The sequence below is a fragment of the Panthera onca genome, chromosome A1 (assembly GCF_046562875.1).
Source record: "Panthera onca isolate mPanOnc1 chromosome A1, mPanOnc1 haplotype 2, whole genome shotgun sequence".
Classification (NCBI taxonomy): domain Eukaryota; kingdom Metazoa; phylum Chordata; class Mammalia; order Carnivora; family Felidae; genus Panthera; species Panthera onca.
Window position 1 is genome coordinate 10,873,647 of NC_138339.1, and position 23,441 is coordinate 10,897,087.

At 40.2% G+C, this 23,441-nt stretch overlaps 1 long non-coding RNA gene across 1 annotated transcript; it reads right to left on the reverse strand.

The window, feature by feature from the left end:
* Window positions 1–21,155: 21,155 nt before the first annotated feature.
* LOC132680097 (uncharacterized) lies at window positions 21,156–22,505 on the reverse strand. Its single transcript, XR_009610510.3, has 2 exons — window positions 22,430–22,505; window positions 21,156–21,679 (listed from the first exon to the last, which is right to left on the reverse strand). It is a non-coding gene; the product is annotated as an uncharacterized LOC132680097 (long non-coding RNA).
* Window positions 22,506–23,441: the final 936 nt, after the last annotated feature.

The following is a 23,441-nucleotide window of genomic DNA, read 5'->3' on the forward strand; positions in this document are numbered from 1 at the left end:
CTCTCACGGCTATCTGAGCACACAGCTTTACTCTGTCTGTATCCGAGGCCTGGCTACTCAACATGCCCTCACCCAGCCAATAGCATGGACATCATCTGGGAGCTTTGCAGAAATGCAGGCTCCCCAAGAACTTCTGGAATCAGAATCTGCATTTCAACACGATCCACAGATGATTTTAGACATAACAGAACCTGAGAGGCATGGCTGTATGAATTTCCAATCAAGAGACTGAGATCTGTAAGATGGTGAGCTCATCTTTCTCCACCCCCTAAATGTGCTTCTCGGTAGTTCTGGGTCTCCGCATATTTGAGTGGTTTCTGCCTGTCTTGGGTAAAGAGGAAAGCAAACATTTGTTTCCTGCAGTATCCTTATATCTTTTATATTCCTTATTGTATTTCTGAGCCAACAATGATAAATGACCTCAAGAAAGAATCCTATTCTCATGTGGAAGAAAGAGAAGAAATAAAAACTAAGCAGGCTTTATGGGCACAGGAATGTTTGACGTCTGCCCAACACCAACTTCTCTCATGTACAGAAATTGATAATGTTTCAAGAAGAATGTCAGGATTGACTGCATTAACCTTGAAAGATGGGTCCGTCTGGGTTGTAAATTTCTGCAATCTCCCGGGTGAGGCTTTTTGAAAGAGAAGAGCAGGGGGAAGAGAGTGAGGGTGGAGGAAATAATCCCCTGCCTCCCAAGCAGTAAGGAGGGCCTCCTCTGAAGCTAAACTTATGAAGTTTCATGGCCAAAAACACCATTTATCTCTACCGGTCTGCTGGATGAAATGAATACATTTGTTAGGTAGAAATACAATAATCTACCGCTCCCTCTAGGAAAACAACTCTTATTAGAAAAGGTTTAAAATAAAATGCACTTGTTCTTTTTCATCAATGGGGAAAGAGAATCCTGGAGCATTAAGCAACTTAAAAATCAAAGAATTATAGAACTTTAATGTCAAAGAACCCTTAGATGGCAATGTTCCCGTGATTACTTACGACCCTGAAACCAAACATGAGTTTGCCATTACAGGGGATGGATATTTTCAGAGTTCATCGGGAAAAGTGCTATTCAGACAGTGGGACACCATATTACATGAACTCTGCAGTCTATCCTCGGAGAACTAGCCACAGTGACACAGATGAACAGTTGAAGGGAGGTGGCCAGAAGAGAGAAGAGACACCGGATAAAGAAGCTGGGGAGTGGGGTGAGGATGTGAAATCGATGAGGTCCTGGATACAATCTATTTCTCCTGATAAAAGTGACAAACACGGATGAAAACACAATTTTACTTATATAATGTGCCCCTTCAAAAGCCACAATTTAATTGGTGAACAACTTTTAGAAACCTCCACTATCACGCTTGACATAAACCAGTTCGTAAAACCTAATATGAGAATGTAAGAAAATACTAGCTGATTTAGAGTAAGGTAAATCATCTTCCACTTAAAGAGCTATCTAACAAGGAAGGGTTAAATCTCACAAACCACAGCTGAAAAAAAAAAAAAAACCCACCATTTTTCTTTTGACAGTTTCGGTCACGAGCACTGCTGTTCAGTAACACATTTTAAACCTGCAAAATCCACTTTTCCCCTCCAGCATTCTTTCCTTTTATTGCGGTAGATATGCCACTGAGTTTGCTTTGTCTGATATTTGCTTTGACTGTTATCCACTTCATGTCTGCCCTCCCCTTCCTACTTTTTTTGTTGTTTTATTTGGCTCTTGCTGAAGGAGTTGGACTGACAGCCCATGAGACCAAAATCCTCTGTTTATCCAGAGGAAAAGTAAAGAGAAAAGCAATGAGACTGATCTTCACTGACACCCAGCATGCCCTCGGTCTTACTGCTGAGCCCCCAGCTTATCAGAAAGCTCATCCACTGGGCACTCTGATGTTATCCCTCAAGATATTGGTGACCTGTGGGGCAAGGCACAATACCGACTTCTAAGGAAATACCTAATGTCTTGGCATTTAATGTGGGTGGTAGATGAACACTGCAAGAAGGTATGGAACATACAGATCTCTTACTGTCCCTTTTCTCACCTCAAACTGGAGTGGATTTGGCACAGCTTGGGTAGCAAGCTTTCAAAGCTGTGCATGTGGGTATAGTATGCCTCTGGTGAATTCTCAAACTTTCCATGTGTTGTATTACCTGGGGATCTTGTTAAATTTCCAAACTTTAAGTTGAATGATCTAACATATGCTTGAACTTCTGTATTTCTAGTAAGTTCTCGGGTGATGTTGGTACTGCTGTCCAGGGACCCCATTTTGAGTGACAAGAGTTATATGCATTTGGGAAAGACCAGGGTTACTTTGCCACAATCAAGTTCCTTAATCATTTCTACAGTTGGTCTCACAATAGAAATAAGGAGGGTACCTTGATACCTAAGCCACTAAATCCCTCCAGAGTAGACATCATCACCTTCTGCATCGGTTCATTTCATCATGGTGACAAACATTGATGGGATAAGAAATCTGTGACTCGGGAAGAATGCCAATACTTTATTATTTACAAATCCCTGGATTAAGAATACTAGACCCGTACAGTTTGTAGAGTATAGGATGTGCGTTCCTTGCCCACATCCTTAAATTTGAGCTATATGTTGGTTGGTATAAGCCCCTTAGCTGGTTATGAGCTTGCCCTAGGAGTCTCCAGCTGTCATGAATCATTTATTATCCCAACTTCAGCTGGAGACTAGACCAAATTTTATTTTCCAATAACTGTTTTTTGTCTGCTTTTATCACAGACCTCAGTGTGCTTCCATTTTAAGCAACAATGAAAAATATGCATACATTTTTTTAAAAATAGCTAGAAATGACTCTTGCCCAATAACTAAAGGCTGTTTTTTTTTGTTGTTTTAATTTTTTTTTTCAACGTTTTTTATTTATTTTTGGGACAGAGAGAGACAGAGCATGAACGGGGGAGGGGCAGAGAGAGAGGGAGACACAGAATCGGAAACAGGCTCCAGGCTCCGAGCCATCAGCCCAGAGCCTGACGCGGGGCTCGAACTCACGGACCGCGAGATCGTGACCTGGCTGAAGTCGGACGCTTAATCGACTGCGCCACCCAGGCGCCCCTAAAGGCTAATGTTTAACTTTGGAATCATCCAATGCCTGGTCTCCTAGTCTATCCTCAAAAACAAACAAACAAACAAAAAAAATCCGAGGGCACTTGTTTATATCAAGATGTAACAAGGTCTATTTAACATTCCTTAGTCAAAAATTTAAATTTGTTTCCTCATAATTGTGGGCCATAACAGAAAGTTTGGCCCATAACAGAATTATTCAATTTGTCTCCAAAGAACTTCTTTTCCAATGTGGCATAAAATCTATGGATCAAATAAAGAATATTTTTAGGGTTGGAATGTAACAGCACTCCAACTGGTCATAAGGGTTATTTTGCTTCAAGCTTATGCACTCTGTGTTTGCTGACCTAAGTCCCTTGACCTGTAATGGAACTAACTTACTTTCTTTGAGTTTTGCAGACCACTGGCCTTGAGGAATAAAGGACCAAATTCCCCAGAAGGCCCGACTACATTTGAAAACAGCTGAGTAACATTCTTTGTGTACTGGTGGACCTTGCATTCTTTTGTAGAAAGAACAAAGTCTTCCTGAACATCAAGAAACAGGAACCAGACCCCCTGGCACATCTCTCCAGCACTGAGATAATGTCCGTACCTGGAACCATCAAGTCTGCACGTAGGCAATCTTACAGACCACTTTACTCCCTTCACTGATCAGCTACCCTGACACCCCTTAAAAACTCCCTGGGCCAGGCAGAAATTTCAGAGTTGGCTTTTACACATGAGTCCACCTTCTTCCCAGGTGGCTGGCCTCATGAATAAAGCTCAAATTTCTTTCCAATCAAAACTTGTCCCTTGAGTATTGGCTGGTTGAGAGATTGGCAGCTGAACTTGGGGTTCAGTAACAGGAAGTTGAGTTTCTGAATGGAGAATTATCCAAGGCAATGGCAGATCTTTTGGAAAATAATGAGAGACATCCTCTTTCTCCACTTCTAGAACCATCAGAAACCCTGACATATATTTATGAGAAGACAAAATCAAAAAGTAAGCAAAATTTCTTGTCATTTCCCTTTTTTTAAATTTTTTTACCTTTTTTCATGATTCTTATGTTTTTTAAATTGACCATCACCTTCCGAGACTAATCAACAAGACAATCTTCACGGCACTGCACCCTGTACCTCATGCCCCTGTCTTATTTCCTCTGGGTCTAATTCCCATTTTTTATGGTCTCTCAATGTGACACTATTGTCCATTTATGTCAAAAGAACTGACTTGACCTTTTCTCTGCTCTAGAAAAACAAACATTACATTATGTTGCTTGAGGGTTTCTTCTCGGAGAAGCAGGCCAGATTTTTGCACTTTAAAATCTTTCTAATATTTTGTTTTAAGACTCTTTCTTAAAAACTAAGAGAAACACCTCCTGACTTATGCAATAAACTCTGTTAAGAATAAAGCGATGATAGCTCCTCATATTCAATAGGTATTAAACCTATTTTCAGACACCTCCAGGTTTGAGATCACTAGGTTAGTGAGGTTGTAATTAATACTCTAGAATATGACCATATTACATCTTAAAAGGAACTATACTATAGGTATCAATTTTACTGTCTTAAAAATGTTTATTCATTTAGGTTTAAGATCTCAAAGTCTTTACTTTAGCTAGTGCTCCAAAAAAAGGTGCTATATAACCAAAAGTTTCCAAGAGAGATGCTTAGAACTATTTTCCCAAATTATGTACCTCATAACACCAGTTATGAGAATTAGCAATAGGTACTGTTCTAAAACTAAAAAATCGTAATCAAGTAAGTTTGAAAAGCATGAAGCCAAACACAGCTAAACAGGCATTTAATGCAAGACTTCTCTGAGTTTTTAGAGTTCCAGAGTAGAGACTGCTAATTGCCAACCACTTGTTTTCTGCTCCTAGACACATGATATTGCCACATTTCCACCTGCCTTATTACTAAGGTTGAGGCCACGGGATTGGCTCCACCCGATAGAATGTGGTTATGGTGATGTAGGCCATTTCCAGGTCTGACCGTCAAATGTCCCACCTCATTATCTTTCCTCACTTCATTCCTTGGGAAGCTTAATGCAGAGGGTCCACTGGGGACTCCCAAGAAGCTGTAGAAGATGGTAGCACCAGAAGAAAAAAAAAAAAGGGAACCACATCCTCAAATCACCACGTGAAGGGCCACTTACCAAACTTCCGATCACATTATGACCAGAGTGAAACTGTGCTTGATTAAGCCAGTAAGATGTTAGGGATGCTTGTTACATCAGATATGTAATAGCCTTCCAATTGTCTTTCTGCCTCCATTTGGCCATTAATCTTTCATAAATCTACTTTCATCACTGGCTTCCCTCTTCAAACACCTTTGTGGCTTTAACCTTATGAAGGATTTGAACACTTTTATTCAGCCTTAAGAGCCCTCCTCCATCTGGGTATAGCTTTACATCCTTCTTCTCAGGGTGAAATCTCTGTGCCAACAGACCCATTGTAAAGCAAAAGGTCATGCCCATATTCATCCATTTTGGTTTTCAACATGAAGGCATGGTTTAGAGCATTCTAGCTCACAGTGCTTTTTCTCTGCTTGAAATTGTATTTCTGTCCTTTCATTTATACATTCACACCTTAGAAAACCATTCAGTCAGCCAGTCAAAAGAAAATGTTTATTAAGCATCTATTAGGTACCGTGATCTATACTAAGTCTTGAAAATGGAGTAGGAAACAAAGGATCTGCCTTTCCTCTCATGAAGCTCACATTCTAGAATAAAACTACAATTTCCCTGAATAGGCAATATCTTACTGACTTCTTTTAATATCTACTGTTTAACATAACTCATTGAGGGTACTCAAAATACTGAAATGCCATTGCAGTTATTGTCTTGGTGTGCTGATAACTTTCCCTTAATTATACATTATCTTGGATCTTTTCTTTGCATCCATGTATTTTTGCCCAAAGAGACTATGTAGGCACGGTTCAAAATATGTCCCCAGAAGATCCCCCTTATTAAGTAAAACACTAATCTAGGTACTGCTCTGAAGGAGCTCTGTGCATATAATTAAGGTCCTGAATTAGCTGACCTGAGACAGAGAAATTAACCTGGACTATCAGGTTTACCAATATAATCACACAAGCAGTGGAGGAGGGCAGAAAAGTCCATGAGAGTTGCAGCAGAAGGGGAAGTAAAAGAGGTGTGAAGAATGGGACCCACCATTGCTGGAGCAGGTCGCATAGTAGGCATGAAGAGTAGACACTAAGAACAAGGACTGCACAATCCACCCCACCCCGGATGACAGCCAACAAGGAAACGGGACCGGTCCTACAAATGCAAGAAACTGAATTCAGCTGGTGACCTCGAAGGTGATCAGAAGTGCGTTCTTGTCAAGGACTGCAGTCCTGACAAAACCTTCATTATGCCCTTAGTACACAAACAGAGATGCCCACACAGCCCTGCTGTACCTGACTTCTGACCGACAGAGCTGGGAGATGATACAGTTGTGTTGTTTGTAAGTCACTAAGTTTGTAGTAACCTGTTATGACAGTGACTAAAAGTTAATGCAGAGATTTGCGTATTTATTTATTCCTTCAACCACACCTGCAGGGTGACTAGTCTGAGCAAGGCTGTAGATGGAAATAAAAAGTTACAAAGACACAGCCATGGACTTTCATCCTGACAGCCATGGCCCCATGCCCTGTGGTGTCAGAGGTCACCCTGGCCATCACGATGTGCCCTCTCCACTCCTGTTGGGGTGGTATCAGCAGTGACCACTCATGGAACCCAAACTCCCAAGCCCAGCTGGTGGAAATGAAGAGTCCCCTCCATCAGGGGTCAGCGGAGGCCAAATGAGGAATCTGAGCCAAGCGGAAGGAGAGTTTTAAAGAGGGTTTGAATCAATGTTTTAAATCAATATCCAGTCTGGCAGAAAAATCAAGTAAAATTATGACTTAAAAAACATGTACTGTTGGGGCACCTGAGTGGCTCAGTCGGTTCAGTGTCCAACTTTGGCTCAGGTCATGATCTCACTGTTCATGTGTTCGAGCCCCATGTCAGGCTCTGTGCTGGCAGCTGGGAGCCTGGAGCCAACTTCGGATTCTGTGTCTCCCTCTCTCTCCGCCCCTCCTCTGCTCACATTCTGTCCATCTGTCTGTCTCTCTCTCAAAAGTAAATAAACATTAAAAAAAATTTTTTTAATGTCTTTTAACAGTACCTTAGATTTTAAGTGATTTGTAGTGGATAGTGGGGATGTAGTAGATGATGCTATGACTGTAATAAATTCTGTGTAAAAAAATACAGAGTGGAAAGTGGTTTGTCTTTTTGCTTCTTTTGTTGTGCATTTTTATTTTTAGGAAACTTGGCTATGAAGGAAAGGCATAGGGAGATAGCTGAAGGTAAACAGAAGGTTGTTTGTTATACAAGAAGGTAGGGATTTCAGTGTTTCTACCATAAAGAGAAAGATTCTTCAGAGAACAGGGGCAGAACAACAACAGAACAGGGATGACTGATTGCGAACTTCTCCAGGAGACCGCAGGACTCCAATTACCGGGGGATTAGCCTTGGCTACGAAAAGGCTTCTACCCCTCCCAAGATCTCAGAGCAGAGAGGAGGACTGAGCAGAGAGACATATGTTTTTAGTGGCAGGGAGTCCAATCAACAGAGTGCTCTCATGATGATTTTGGGATTTTCTCAGTAGGTCAGAGGCACAGTAATTTGCAAATAGAAAAGAGGGGGCGATGTAAGTGTCTCGGCGATAGTCGAGGACGGTTATGCTCAACCAATACAATTAAGGAGTCATTCTTTGATCAGTAATAATAAATTGAAACCATGATGTCTCAGATAGTTGTTGTTTCTTTTGAGCATTCACATTAGTTTTGAAAAAAAAATCATTTCTTCCTTTCCTTTGTAATAAAAAAGAACATTAGTAAAATTGCAGTGCTTTCCTACTGGTTTTAGAAAGTGAATTATAGTTCTGCCATCTCCCAGGTATTTTCAGGCAATTTTTGTCATTTATTTGGGGAGCAAAAAAACAAAAAACAAAAAAAAAAACAAAAAAGAAAATGAAAAAAGTCATATTTTCAACTACACAATCAAGAAAGAAAAATCACTGAATATAATATTTCTCTACTTCAATCAGTGCTGGGCTGGGCATCATCACTTATTGGTAATAAATGTCATGTTCCCCCTTTTTATCCCTCTCTTCATTATTTTCCTTGTTAGAAACCAAATGCTGATGTGTTTTCCTGTTCTAGAGGAAAGGGGTCCAACCCTATTCTCAGGCACTGGAGACACACAGATTGTTCTACAACTATTTGAGAGACAGAATCAACATGTGGGAGCTCAGAGTGAAGCAGGGAGGGGGCGTGTTACCATCACAACAACCAATCTTATCAGTAAGCCCCAGGAGAGAACAGAACGGAATAAAAATGTGACTGAAGACATGGAAAAGAGCAGAAGCCTGGTTAGAAAGCCCTTTGACCAAAAAAGAAAAAATATACATGCTAATGTCACCTACCAGCATAGGGATGTCTTATGCTCTTACCCTGTGGCCTGGCTGAGCTTGAGAGGGATGCCATATACATTTCCAAACTATATATGTTGGCATGTTTAAGTATATCAGTCATGTCTAAGACATTCCAGATGTGGTGTCATGCTCTATTCAACTGAACTGTTACCATGGGTTAGAATTGAACACCAACCCCAAAGTGAAGTCTCATATGGAACACATTAGAGGCAGGCTGGAAACAGGAAACTCTGGCATGTTATTCCATACAGTGTTAGAGCACCTCTTTGGATTATTACTCTTTCCACTTTATGCACCAAAAAAAGGAGTCACTGGATGATTCTGGAAGAGTCAGGTGATCCTTATGCTAAGTCCACCATGATTCAGTTCAAGAGCTTCTTCAAGTAACTCAGACCTCTTTAGAGCTCAGACTTTCCTTTAAAAGGAAATTAAATTAGATCTTTGAATCACTGAGGTCAAGACACATTCAGACTCTATTGACAGTGATAGGCCCAACCCCTGAAATATGAACTTGTGGATAGATACACAGATTTCAGACACTCCATGAGTCAGTGCAGTCCAGTTACGGACCGTATTGTGGGTTTAACTGTTTCCCCTACAAAGATATGTTCAAATCCTAAGTCCAAGTACTTGTGAATGCAAATTGGGTCTTTGCACGTGTAATCAAATTAAGATGAAGTCATACTGGTAAGAGGGAGGGGAGTGTCCTAAAGTCAGTATGTTGGTGTCCTTATATGTGGAAGAAAGACACAGATACCTAGGGAGAACACCATGTGATGATGGAGGCAGAGACTGGAGTGATGAATCTATAAGCTAAAAAATATCAAGTATAGGGGCACCTACGTGGCTCAGTAAGTTGGGCATCTGACTTCAGCTCTTACCCTGTGGCCTGACTAAGCTCGAGAGGGATGTCATGATCTCACAGTTTGTGGGTTTGAGCCCTGCGTCGGGCTCTGTGCTAACAGCTGGAGCCTGGAGCCTGCTTTGGATTTTGTGTCTCCTTCTCTCTCTGCCTCTCTCTCTCTCTCTCTCTCAAAAATAAACATTAAAAAAAGAATAAGAAATGTCAAATATTGCTAGAAACCACCAGAAGCTGGAAGAGGCAAGGATGGATCCTCCCCTAGAGCCTTCAGAGAAAATATGGCCCTGACAACACCTTATTCCAGACTTCCAGCCTCCAGAACTGTGAGATAATAAATTTCTGTTGTTCTAAGCCCTCCAGTTTGTGGTATTTGTTATAGCAGCCCTAGGAACTAATACAGACACTATGTAAGACACCCCAGACAAAATGACTGTAAGTCCCGTCTGTGTCACACTCACACACACTCCATCAGCAACTCTGTTGGCTTTACCCGCAAATTATATCCAGAGTCTGACCATTTTCAATACCTCCCATCATGGTTTTCTGGTCCAACCCACTGTCAATCATCACTTGCTTGGACATCGTATTTCTCCACCTTAGTACAAGGGTACACCATTACTCGTTGCCAATACATGTCATGGTGCCCCTGTTTGCTCACCTCTCCATTTTCGTCCTTACCTGTTACAAATCAGACATATTTTTGTGTCCTTGATATTTGCATCTCTTTCTTCCCAACAGAGACTCGTAAACTAGAGCACACGTGCCCCACCCCAACCAGGGATTCTAGTTAGAGATTTTCTGTTAAACTCCAGGATCCACCTGGCTTTTATCCACCATGCCCCAGCCAGTGTCAAGGCTCCTAAGAGTTTATACAGAAGCTGCTTCCACCACCTGGAATTCCTTGTGTTTGCAAACAAACTTTATGTTTAAATAAATTTACTGGAACACAGCTGTGTCTGGTCACTCATGTATTATCTATGTTGCTTTCATACTACAACAGTAGAGTTGGATAGTTCCAATAGAAACTGTATGGCCCGCAAAGCCTCAACTATTTACTGTCTGACCCTTAATAGAAAATGTTGACCCCTCATTCTAGACTATCTGGGACCCTTGAATTCTCTGTCCAAAAGTCCAGAATCTCTTTCCAGGGGCTGCACAAGCCTCTTCGACTTCAGGTTCATCCTCTCAAGGACAGATGGCGCCTCAGGCACGTGCACCCCTGTGTGTTGGCAGGGGCAGTCAAGAATCGGTGATTTGCTCAGGTGCGGATTATTCTTGGACACACAAACTCCTGTGTTCATGCATACAGGCCTAAGTTCCCAGAGTGGAGGAAGGAGCTGGAAAGAGAATGGCCACCCCTGTGCTACCATGTTCCATTAAGAAAATCTAAGGAGTATAAGAATTCTAATTTGAACCTGATCTTCTTGAATGTTACGAAGACATATTCGTCAAGGTCAGAGGAGAGAACCCACATTATTTAACCTATTTGAGCATGATGTATAACTTTAAATACAGAGCTATATGGAATATGAGCCTTCTTTGCACTGTGCCCTGGTCCTGCGAGTGGTATTGGACCTGCATGAGGAAAAGATCCTGGTAGAACTGAATTTCCATTTCCTGTAGGTTAAAGTGGGAGTTTAATTCAATAACACATATAGACATACACACTCTTGCATAGATATTGTATAGAGCCATGAACGGGACAGTTGGTCTAAGGAAGGTAAAACTCCACTCTTTTATATGAGCCCAGGAATCATCATCATATCTGCCTTATCAAAAAAAAAGTGTTTATAATTAATATTTACAGATATTAACACCTGGCAAAGTTGGAACATGTTTGGCCCCAGAATGAGAGTCTGTTAATCTACAGATGTCATGAAATTCAGCTGATAGGAACAAAGACTGGGGGAAAGATGGTTTTATGTAACCTTCAAGCTAACTTCTTGTTTTGTTGGCACCTGTGACCCCACCAGCAGCCCGTCAGAATGTGCTAGTTATAGACAGGCAGCTATAAAAATGAATCAAATCTTAAGATACTTTATTTAAAATGTATTCTTTCTTTTACTTTGTTTACCAACTAGCCATCCGGCAAAGGTAGATATAAATCACAGATGATTATACATACATAAAATGAACACTTAGACTTTGCCAGTCACTACCTTTAGAAGTTACTCTGGTGAAATATTCCTGACATTTGCTATGACAAGAGCCACTGTTGAGTTTCCAGCTACAGACTGTCACAACATTCATTCAACAGATTTTCAACGACGATAGCCAGGCTGTGCACATAAATAGAATTGCTAATTATGCACCAGTAGGGACATATCAGGGAACAATATAGATGCACTTCATGCTGTCACGGAGCGTATGGTCCAATGGGTGAGCCAAAAATTAAACAAATTATTAGTATAACAAACACCTACTTGCATTTTTTCTTACATTCCAGAAAGACAGGATTTGAAAAGCAATTAGAAGAGATGAACCACTCTCAGCTGGCAGGGAGGGGGTAGGTCACAGGGGGCTTCTTTAAGGAAATGACATTTAAACTGAGCCCAGTAGGATGCATAAATGTTAGCAGAGAGAAGACGGAGCAGTTGTCGGGGCCCTGAAGCAGAAGAGCTTTGATGAACTGCAGGAAGACGAGTATGGCTGGAGAGGAGTGACCAAGGTGGCAATAATGTTAGACAAGACTGGGGAGGGCCGCTGGAGCCAGATCAAAGACAGTCCTCTCTGCCAGGCTAGCACACTTCTTCCACAAGGGGCCTGATGATAGGTATTTAGGCTTTGTGGGGCAAACAGAAAAATTAAAGATATTATGCAGGTAACTTACATCAGAAAAGAGAACCAATTCCTGAATTTTTATTGACAAAAATCAACGTAGAATAATTGAGTACAACTTTTATTTGTTAATACAGACCTAAAATTAAGAAGAATGGAATTCTTTTGGGGGACAGGAGGACAATATTTTGCTTAGCACTCCAAAGTCAGTGTTTCCTATGATCAAATTTGGTTGGATTTCCCATATCTCATCTCTGAAAACATGTTTTCACACGAACATGTGAATATACCAAATACTGATATAAATCCATGAACATAGATTTCACCCGAGCATGTCCATCACTTGGAATCAGCCATGTATAGAATTCCCTGAGTTTCCTCTCTTGATATTTGCCTTTCAGCGTATCATTCTGCCTCAGATTAATCACGTCCAATTGAAGGTCAGGTGGAAGCTCCTTAAATGCATAGTTAAATGGATTTTGAAACACTACGTTTCCTTTGCACATGCATTGAAGTCTGAAAAGCGCTGCTAGAATTAGAGAGTCCGTGGAAAGGTCATTTATTATATTAAATGACGTTGGATCATCTTTCTTATCAAGTCCCGAGAGGGGACAAAATCTAACAGTTGAGGCCACAATTAAATAGTAGTTTATCTTCTATGATATGCAGTTTTGTCCATTTGTTAAATCTTTGCCTGATTCCCTTCATTTACCAAAGTTTGGGCTTTCCACAATCCAGCGTATATGGCACACATTATATGGAATTCTTTCTGTTTTAGTTAAAATTCGTTTTTATATTTACCGATTATACAGATAAAGCAATCAAAAAACACAGGGGCAACAATCTCATTGTGGAGGAATTCGAACAAAAAATATGTCACCTCACAGATTCACGTCTTTCTCAGCTTTTTTGCACAGCATTGCTCATCAAGGGTGAGTTCTTAGCCAGGACTATCTTTTGCTCTAAATTTTGTTTCAAGAATCTCAGAGGAACTTTCTACCAAATTATCCTAAACACTTAGATGGCAATTGAGACAGCAAGAAAGTGTTCATTATAACAGTTTCACAAGACTCAATCCTACAGACTTTAATGAAGAAGAGAATTTAATGAATTTTTTCAATCTTTGCTGGAAAACATCCCACACACTGACATCACTGGGTGAGAGATTTGCTGAGATACTGCTTCTCAGCCAAATCTTCACCTGCTCATGAGAAAGAAAAGCAAAGGAACATAGATAGATGATAGATAGATAGATAGATACATAGATGATAGATACATAGATGATAGATAGATGATAGATGGATAGATGATAGATAGATAGATAGATAGATACATAGATGATAGATAGATAGATAGAACATTGGTGGATGGACTTGAGACATGAACACTGACATTAGAAAGAGGCCCTTGATAAATACACTTTGATTTTAGTTTTCTAGGACTGCAAAACAAATTACCATAAATTTAGACATGTAAAAAGCACCCATGTATTAATTCACGGTTCTGTAGAAGGTCTAGCATGGTATGAGTGGGTTCTCTGCTCTGGGCTGAAATCAGAGGGGTTGAGTTCTCATCTGTAGAAGCTATAGAAAGATCTGCTTCCAAGCTCATTCTTGTTGTCATCATTCAGGGATGTTGGGTTGATGGGTTGGTCTCCACATTTCCTTGTTGGCAGTTAGGGGGTGCCACTCACTGTCTGTCCATATAGGCTGACACCTGCCCCAGCAGGCCCATCCAGAGAATTGTCAATTATGCCATATAACAATCTAGTCAAAGGAGGAAAATCCATCAAAATCATAATCCTGAAGATTATGAAGGGCATATACACAACAGGAAGGAGAATTGGGGGAAGCCATCTTAGAATTCTTCCTATCACAACAACCATTAGGATTCCAGGAGAAAAACAGAAGTTCAGTACACATGTATGTATACATACATCAGAGTGCAATTCTTTTTCTCTTTTGACTTTTTAGATTTTATTTTCTGAATCTCAAAAAGTAATCTTCATACTGGAAATGGTTTTTCAGTACAAGATTTGTAGCTAAGCACCATGATGGTTCCGTAGATAAAAATGATAAAATATCAGAGGGCAAAAGAGCTTTGTGGACATGAGATCTCAAATAATAATTTCATTTCTAAGGATAAGATCACTCTTCTTTCAACCAAAAATTTCCTTCTCATCTAAATAGTTTCCTTACAAGGATTATAGTAGTTGAGAGCTTTTAGTACAAGTATGTAAGAGTAAATTTGGGGGTGTGTATGTATTCAAAATATTCAAATATTCAGAAACTGTGATCCTGTTTTTTTCAGGAGAATAAATATTTTTGAGTCATAAAATGCATTCTTTTATAGGGAATACGTGTTTAATATGTAAAGAGAATCCATTACTTCCCACAAAACACAAACTTTTAACAGAACATTAAAAGTGTGCAGTTTTTAAATTATGGGTGTCATGAACAAATTTACATAGACAATATACATATATGCATATGTTTATTTTCAAGGCTAAACTCAAGGATAAGTCAATGTATTAAGGATCTTTCTATCTATTTACCACTCAAATTCTTATCTCTTTTCTAAAGTATATACATTAGGCAGAAGAAGTCATACCGCTATTTTATTTTTACATGTTAACCTAGCTCATATTTGGTGTTCAACATCAAACTGTTTTATTATTTTATTATTTCAGGGCTTTGACTGCACCCAACCCACTTTAGGTATTTGAAGGTAGTTTTATAGGTGAATTGTCTTTCTTTTTTTTTTTTTTTTTTTTAGATGACAAATCATCTTCTTTTTTTTATAGTAATCTAGTATCAGGCCATTAAGAAAACATTAAAATATTATCATAGGAAATATACAAATTTCTTTATCAATAAAATCACTCAAAATGTTTTTGCACATAAAATACTTCACAGAAATTTTGCTATGGCTATTCAAATTTTCTTTAAAAAAATCAAGGTATAGTTGGCCATACTCTTGTGGGTCCATTTCTGGAGTCTCTATTCTATTCCATTGGTCTATGTGTCTGTGTTTGAGCCAATACCATGCTGTTTTGATGATTATAGCTTGGATCCTGAGAAACTTAACAGAAGACCATGGGGAAGGGGAAGGAAAAAAAAAGTTAGACAGGGAGAGAGCCAAACCATAAGAGACTCTTAAAAACTAAGAATAAACTGAGGGTTGATGGGGGATGGGAGGGAGAGGTGGGTAAATGATGGGCATTGAGGAGGGCACCTGTTGGGATGAGCACTGGGTGTTGTATGGAAACCAATTTGACCATAAATTTCATATTAAAAAAAAATGAAGGAGTCACCATACATAAACATTAATTTCTGAAAAAAAAATTTACAAGAAGAGAAAGGAGTAAAAGGAAGGAAACTGTATTAATTAATTCAAGATTATGAGGCTTTGCTGCAAGGTTTTTTGCTTTCCACATGAACTTTAAAAGCAAGACTTCATCTCAGTTGCCATGGAAAGTCAGCTTTTCTGTGCTAACATTTGTTTGCAATCTATTTGTTTTTCTGATTAACACGCTCTCAGCTAATATAAGGAAAGTCTAAAAAATTAACTTTTTTGGAGTGAGAAAGCAAACTATTATTAGATATCTCTAAATTGCCTGGGAGGAATTTTTTTTTTTCTTCTCAAGGAATAAAACCTATAGGAATCAACTGGCTGCCAGTTTGTCAGTTTCTAGTCTTATTCCAGTTATCTATTGCTGCAAAAATTATCCCAAATCTTAGTCATGTGAAAAATTAACACCTTTGATATGCACATGTATCCTGGGGGTCAGAATTCAAACGGTATATGGTGGCAATGATTGTGTCTGCTCTATGAGGTCTGGGGATTCAGCAGCAAAGACCCATATGACAGGAGGTGCCATACAAAGTTGGGGGTAGAAGTCATCCAGAAGCTTCTACACTTACAAATCTTGTGCCTAGGCTGGAATGATATGAAGGGGCTTCTTTCACAGTGTGGCAGCTTCATGGTTTCCTATATGGCTGCACAGCATTCAAAGAGAGAACATTCTAGCAAACAAGACAAAAGCTTTATGAGCTTTTATGATTTACCTCAGAAGTAACATGGAATTATTTCCTCTAAACTTTACTGGTCAAAGTGGTCACAAGATCACCCAGCTTCAAGGAAAACGGACATTAATCCATCTATGAGTGGGATCAATAAATATTAGGGAATCTTTTGCTAGATTTGATTGATTGTTGATTAAAAACCAACACTGTTCACCACTATCAATTCCCTACTAATTATTTTCCATTGCTGTGATTACAAAAACAAGTACCAAAAAATAACCGAGTTCTATGTTTATTAACCATACATCAAACACATATTGCTTGGACATTCCCAGAAGCGTGGCTGGGTCTTGAACCCACACCATCTGTTTGATTGCTTTAAACGATCAAGTGATTCACTTTAGCCAGAACAGTACAGTTAAACTGGTTTTTAAACAACTAACATCAAAATAAGTCGGTCAATATGTGATAGACAATAGAATGACTAGCACATAGTAGGGGAATTATAAAAAATAGTATCTGAAAGAAAAAAAATAGTAATAGTGGACATTCAGTATTTGTTGAAATAAGACCTGAATGTCCATACCACCTCAGCTGTATTTGAACTTTTTTTCAGAAGGATCCTGAATCCGATCTGACCCTCATGCTGATAGTTCTGCAATTAGTCTAATGAAAACGAATAGAAAGTGAACTAAATTTATGCTAAGATATGATTCTAGTCTTCTTCCATTTATTATGTAACCATGGTCATGCCATTCACCTCTCTGGGCCTCAGTTTTCTTATCTGTAAAATGAAGCACTTGATCATTAAAAACCTATGAATTCCCTTCTAATGCTGCCAGTTTTTGTTGTTTTCCTTTTACTGACTTTTGTTATATAACTTTACCTATGAAAGCTGGCATATCAAAACCATTTAAAAATTTTTTTGTTTAATGTTTATTTATTTTTGAGAGAGACAGAGAGAGAGTGTGAGCAGGGGAGGGACAGAGAGAGAGGGAGACACAGAATTCGAAGCAGGCTCCAGGCTCTGAGCTGTCAGCACAGAGCCCAATGTGGGGCTCGAACCCACAGACTGTGAGATCATGACCTGAGCTGAGGTTGGACACTCAACTGATCGAGCCACCCAGGTGCCCCTATCAAAACCATTTTTTGAGAGTTGTCTAGGTGGCTCAGTTGGTTAAGCATCTGACTTCGGCTCTGGCCACGATCTCATTGTTCGTGGGTTTGAGCCCTGCGTAAGGCTCTGTGCTGACAAGCTCAGAGCCTGGAGCCTGCTTCGGATTCTGTGTCTCCCTCTCTCTCTCTCTGTCCCTCCCCTGCGCGCGCGCTCTCTCTCTCTCTCTCTCTCAAAAATAAACATTAAAAAAATTTTTAAAAAGCATTTTTTGAAATGGGTTCACCAATAGAAATGATAATAAATAAAGATGGTTCCCACACTGTCCCACACAACCCAGATGCATAAGATTTCATTTCACCTACTTTATGAGTATAAGGCTTTGTTTGGTCTTCCATTTGGGGTAGAAATGGAATGAACTGGGAACCTACCCAAAATTAATAAGATGTGTTTTTGAGGAAATGTGCTCCAAGACAGAACTGAGGACACATGAGACATACAACCTCCTTCCCAATCCCCAGCCATATTTGCATCAAGATCAGAAATCAAGTAAAATTACATTTTTGTCTTGAAACAACCAGCAGAAACTTGCTAACTAGCCAAAAGGAAATCCCTGCAGAAACTCATAGGGAGACTGGTCCAAAGAGAGAGAGTTTTTATTCTCCAATAACTACCCCACCTCCTTGCGTGACTGCTGCTCACTGGTACCCTGGAGAACATGTGCACCTTTGGGAAGTAAAGACTGCCCTATCTCCCACCTTCATGGCAGATCGCCACTGACCAATTGTAAAAACTTCTCTGTATATCACTCAGCCAGTCTAGTGCCGCTACCCCTCTTTAGAGTCTGAGACACCAGTTAGAAATCAAAACTGTGCCTTGAAATATGAGTTTCTAGAAAAGGGTTTGGTGGTAGTCAATAAAATGATGGTGGATTCATATTGAACAAATGTATCGATGTATTTTCACAGAACTTCTAACATATATCAGATCAGACAAGGATGCCAAATGGTACCAGATTGGAACTCATCTTGAGTTCCACAAAGACAATAGGAAATGTGGTAATTTGACAGCAAGGATCCAAGCAAGAATTGCCACAATTCTATTCATTGTTCAAAATAAGTGAGCCTTGGCTGCCAGAGTCCAGAGTTAATGTCTCAGGAAGTGTGGAAGAGGGCGTCGTCTACCTTGGACTCCACTATATCCCTAGAACTTAGCACAGTGCCTGGTACCCAGAAAACACACGATAACTTCTGTTGAACTGGGTAAATGTAAAAGGAAGGGAACTGGTCATGTGTATGATGAGCAGAGACACAGGAGACCTGAATTTTAATTCTAGTCCAGAGCTATGAGAAAGGTTTTGAGGCTGTTAATCTATGTGTAAAATCATAAAGTAAAGCAAGACCTTCTAATATCTCCTTTAGTACTAACTCATCTGACGATGCTATGCCCTTGAGTTTTGGTTAAAATTTGAGTGAAAACGAAGTACTGAAAATGACCCTCAATCAAAATGCTCATATCTCACAAAATTTAAGACAACCTAATCTCAAAGTCATGTGGGAGGGAATGACTACCGTGGGTTCTGTGTCAGACCCCACTTGCACTGCCATGAACCACAACCCAGGTGAACCCAACGACCCCTCTTCTCTAGAGGGAGACATCAAAAACCACTTTGCTGTCGTGAAACGAAAACTTCAGAGTTGTATTTCTGGTAGTCTTGAAATCTCTCCTTTCAGAAGCAAATTTTTGTAAACACAGTGAGAAACCCTAGAAGACATATCTAACTATCCAGCAAAAATTACAGTTATTCTACACAGACATATCCCTTAATTGTGTCTACTTTCCCTGTGGAGTAGTTGTTGGCTTGCTATTCATCTTTCATTTATTCTTTTACCTCGCACTGATATTAAAGCACAAGATAATTTAATTAACATCATTCTGTTATCACGGTGAGGAATCACTGCATTGACATCTCACCCTTTTCCCTAATAGTCATTTCATGTAAAGCTTTTTTTTTTTTTTTCAACGTTTTTTTATTTATTTATTTTTGGGACAGAGAGAGACAGAGCATGAACGGGGGAGAGGCAGAGAGAGAGGGAGACACAGAATCGGAAACAGGCTCCAGGCTCCAAGCCGTCAGCCCAGAGCCTGACGCGGGACTCGAACTCACGGACCGCGAGATCGTGACCTGGCTGAAGTCGGACGCTTAACCGACTGTGCCACCCAGGCGCCCCTGTAAAGCTTTTTAATGAAAATACAGTGATATGAAAAACACAGATGTTGTGGGTAATGTCATAGTGATGAACTAGGGAGGTAGAGATAATTTTCAATCTACCAAAATGTATGCCTCCCCACAGGCATCGAGAAGTTGCCACCACCATGTCCCTACAACTGGAACTGTGAATCCCAGCTCCCCTTACACCCCGATGGCCATTTTGCGTAAAGAAGTTGCTCTTGTCTATGGAATATGAACCCACGTTCTACACGTTGCTCTTAGACAAGCGTGTCTAAGAAGCACTTCTGCCTTTGGCACCCTCTTCCCCTCTATGCCAGATAAACTCACAAGACTCTGAGTCTGTAGGGGATGATTGGGCCACAAGATGAAATAAATCCGGGTCCCTGAATCCCAGCAAGAAGATAACTGACCAGGAGCACCAATGTTGATTCATTGGACAATGAGAAACCTACTTCCAGTATGTTAAGTCTCTGAAATCTTAGGGATTGTTTCTTACAGCAACTGGTGTTACCCCAACTGAGAGATTTTGAAAGGGAACACAAGTGTCTACTCTCAATTTCCTGACCCGTGATGCAGAGACAGTAAAATCCACCCTGGAGCATTGCTGTGAGAGCAGATGAGGTAACATATAAAACCCGGCAGCTGGGTTTCCTGCATACTGCAGGCACTCAGTAAAGAATCATCACAATATCACCCGTGCCCCTCACTTTCCCAACCCCTTCTCCCACCTGGTTTTAAGAGGAATCCTTCAAAAATGATTACAATTAATTTGGCCAAATAATGATAGTGTTAAGTTACTCTGATATCTTCCTTTTTGGACATTATGGGAAAATGTTAATGTAATATAACAGACCACCACCCACTCATCCCCCCCCCCCCACACACACACACACACACATGCACATACAACACGAACATAAAACCCTCCTTTTCATATAAAGGTGTTTGCAATTGTCAGAGGTTTGAACTGAAAGCAAGAGAGAAAAAAAATGAGAAAACAAATAGGATGTTCACAAGAACCCCCTTATTATTAGTTTCTTTCTCATTATTGTGAGTCTAAGAGATTTCTGCTTACAGCTTCATATTAACACACACACACACACACACACACACACACACAACTGCAAAATAACAACAATGACGACGACAAAACACGGTTTCCTTCTCCTCGGTCTTGATTACCGAAACTACATCCATCTGTCCCAGTAGCTTCAATCAAGATAACTAATTTTGTGAGAAAATTGTTAAAATATAAATTCTTAAGCTATTTTGAGGGATCATGTGCCTAAGAAGAGTACTTCTGAATTTTAAAGTTATGCTAATCTTAAATTTCTCTTGCAACACACGACCGGTATAGTATAGAAAACTCAGTTTGTCCTAAGTCCATTTTGAACCCAGACAACGCAGTGCATAGATCAGCAGTAAAACCAGGCATCTCCTTGTGTGGTCTTGGCTCAGTTTACACCAGGCCTGACAGTCCCTTGTCCCCTGCAAAGCTGGCTGACCCCCCCAGAGGCGTGATGGGTTAGGATTTTGGGTTGGTCAAGTCCCACACATGACTGATCAGTCAAGCTTTTAAAAAGGGAAAACACTACGTAAATTACACACTGGGCTGATGTTTATTGGGTATTTACATTCTTTTACGTTTCTTTAATTTAAAGTCTTTAAGTATGTACTATTTCCAACTTGACTAGAGTATGTATTGGATAAGTTAGAAAACGGAGGAAGAATAAAAATTCCCACTCTGATGTCATTACTGCCAGTGTGTTGCAATTTTTCCTCATTATGCGCACGGTTGTCCATTTGTGTCAACGTGGAGTACATGTAGCGTCTTACAGTGTGACACGTACTGGCAAGTCACAATTAGGTGCTCTCTAAAGATCGCCCCAGCAGATGGTCTACAATTATTCCAAGAGTAAAAAATTTACTTTCCAGAGTCACTCTGCGTGCCACAGCAGACCGGTATTACAGAGCTCATGCTGTGTGGTTGAAAGTTCCCTTTTTTAGAAACACCCTACAATAAAAATGTTATTTCTTCAGGCCTGGCATCATGCTGGGTGAGGTCAATCTCTCAGGCCTTCCTCTCCATGGAAAACCACCAGATACCATCCCCTATGGATTCATCTAAAAAAAAAAAAAAAAATGCATGTTTATATTCTCTCTCCAAACATCTTCAAAGTAATTGTATATGAAAGGAAATTTTCCAGCACAGTTCGACTTGTTTTCAGGGTGTGTGCTGATAAACAGAAGGAAATGATGCTCCTAACAACAATAAATGCCCAGAGAAGGAGAAAATCCTCTGTGTGCAAAACTCTCAAATCATGGTAAGTGGTATCTTAAAAGCAACAGTAAGTGAACTCTTAGGAGCAGAAGCTTGGGCAGTTCTTGGATCACATAGAACTCCATATATAACAAGGAGGAATGATTAAGAACCACTTAAAAATCTGCAAAAGGAAACACTGTAATCACACCATACAAGATTAATGTAACAATTGTGGGGAACCACAAGTGCAAAGAATTAAAAAATTCCAAGAACCCACATGTACCAGTTTCCTGGGGCTGCCATAACAAAGTCCTACAGACTGGACAATTTTAACAGCAGAAATGTATTGTTTCACAGCTCTGGAGCCTAAAAGGCTGGGATCAATGTGTGGGCAGCCTGGGCTCTTTCTGAGGGCGATGAGGGAGAGTGCGTCCTAAGCTTCTCCCCTAGCTTCTGGCGGCGTAAGCCATTCTTGACTTATAGAGGGTGTTCTCCTGGGTCTTCAGGTCACCTTCCCTATATGTGTGTCTGTCTCTGTGTCCAAATCCCCCCCCCCTTTATAAGGACACAGTCATATAGGATCGGGACCCACTTTAATGACTTCATCTTACCCGGACTGTCTGCAGAGACCCCATTTACAAATAAGGTCACATTCACAGATACTGGAAGTTGACCATGCTCACTCCTGTGAAATTCCATAAAGAAAAAAAGGGGAATCAGGTGCATACCCGTGGCATTTCAGTACCATTTCATTGAAAGTATCATATCACAGAACCAGCACATTGTCTGTGTCAGATTATTTAATGACCCAAACCAAGCACAAGTCCCCAAAAGGAGGTTTTGGAGCAACAACCTAAGACACTTTGTACTATTTTTACTTACTAGTTTCACCACCTATAGGACATGCTGCTGACAAGTTATTAATTCAGAAAAGTGCATGTACAGCCTATCATGAAACTTTCCTTCTTTTTGATAGCCAGCTGAACCTTACGATTTTTTTTCATGGACAAACTCTCAGCAGTTCCAAAAATAGGTTTTGAAAATTCAGGATCTCTGTTCTGTCTTTATCTCAGCAATTATTTTACAAACACAAAGAAGTGAGTGGCCAAGTGGTTTAATTTGTCCCCATGGATCTGGATGAACAGCACCCCTCTAAAAAGAGATTTTGACATCTGTTTAGGACTCATAATAGGAAATGGGGCAGGTGATTTCACTGGTGCTCAAGAGGCCTTAAACAACATCTATTGGGACTCTCCTATTTTATAGACGAGTGGCCTTATATTTATATGTTTATAGCACCGAAAGGATGAGATGGGAGGGAAGGGAAGGGGAGGCAAAATTCTGAGAAGGCAGATAAGGTTCCCAGGACTGGTGGACACAGCCCATACAATCCCCCCTCCTTGAGCGTGGGCAGGACTCATGAATATGAATGGACATCACCTCCATAGTTAGGTTACCTTCCAGGGCAAAGGTGAAGGCATCCTTATAGACATAATAAAGGTCGCCTATCAGTTGGCTTTGAGTTCATCAAGTGGGAGATTATCCTGGGTGGTCTGACGTAATAAGATGAGCCCTCAAACGGGACTGGGCTCTTCCTTTGAAGCCTAAGAATGAGATTCTCCT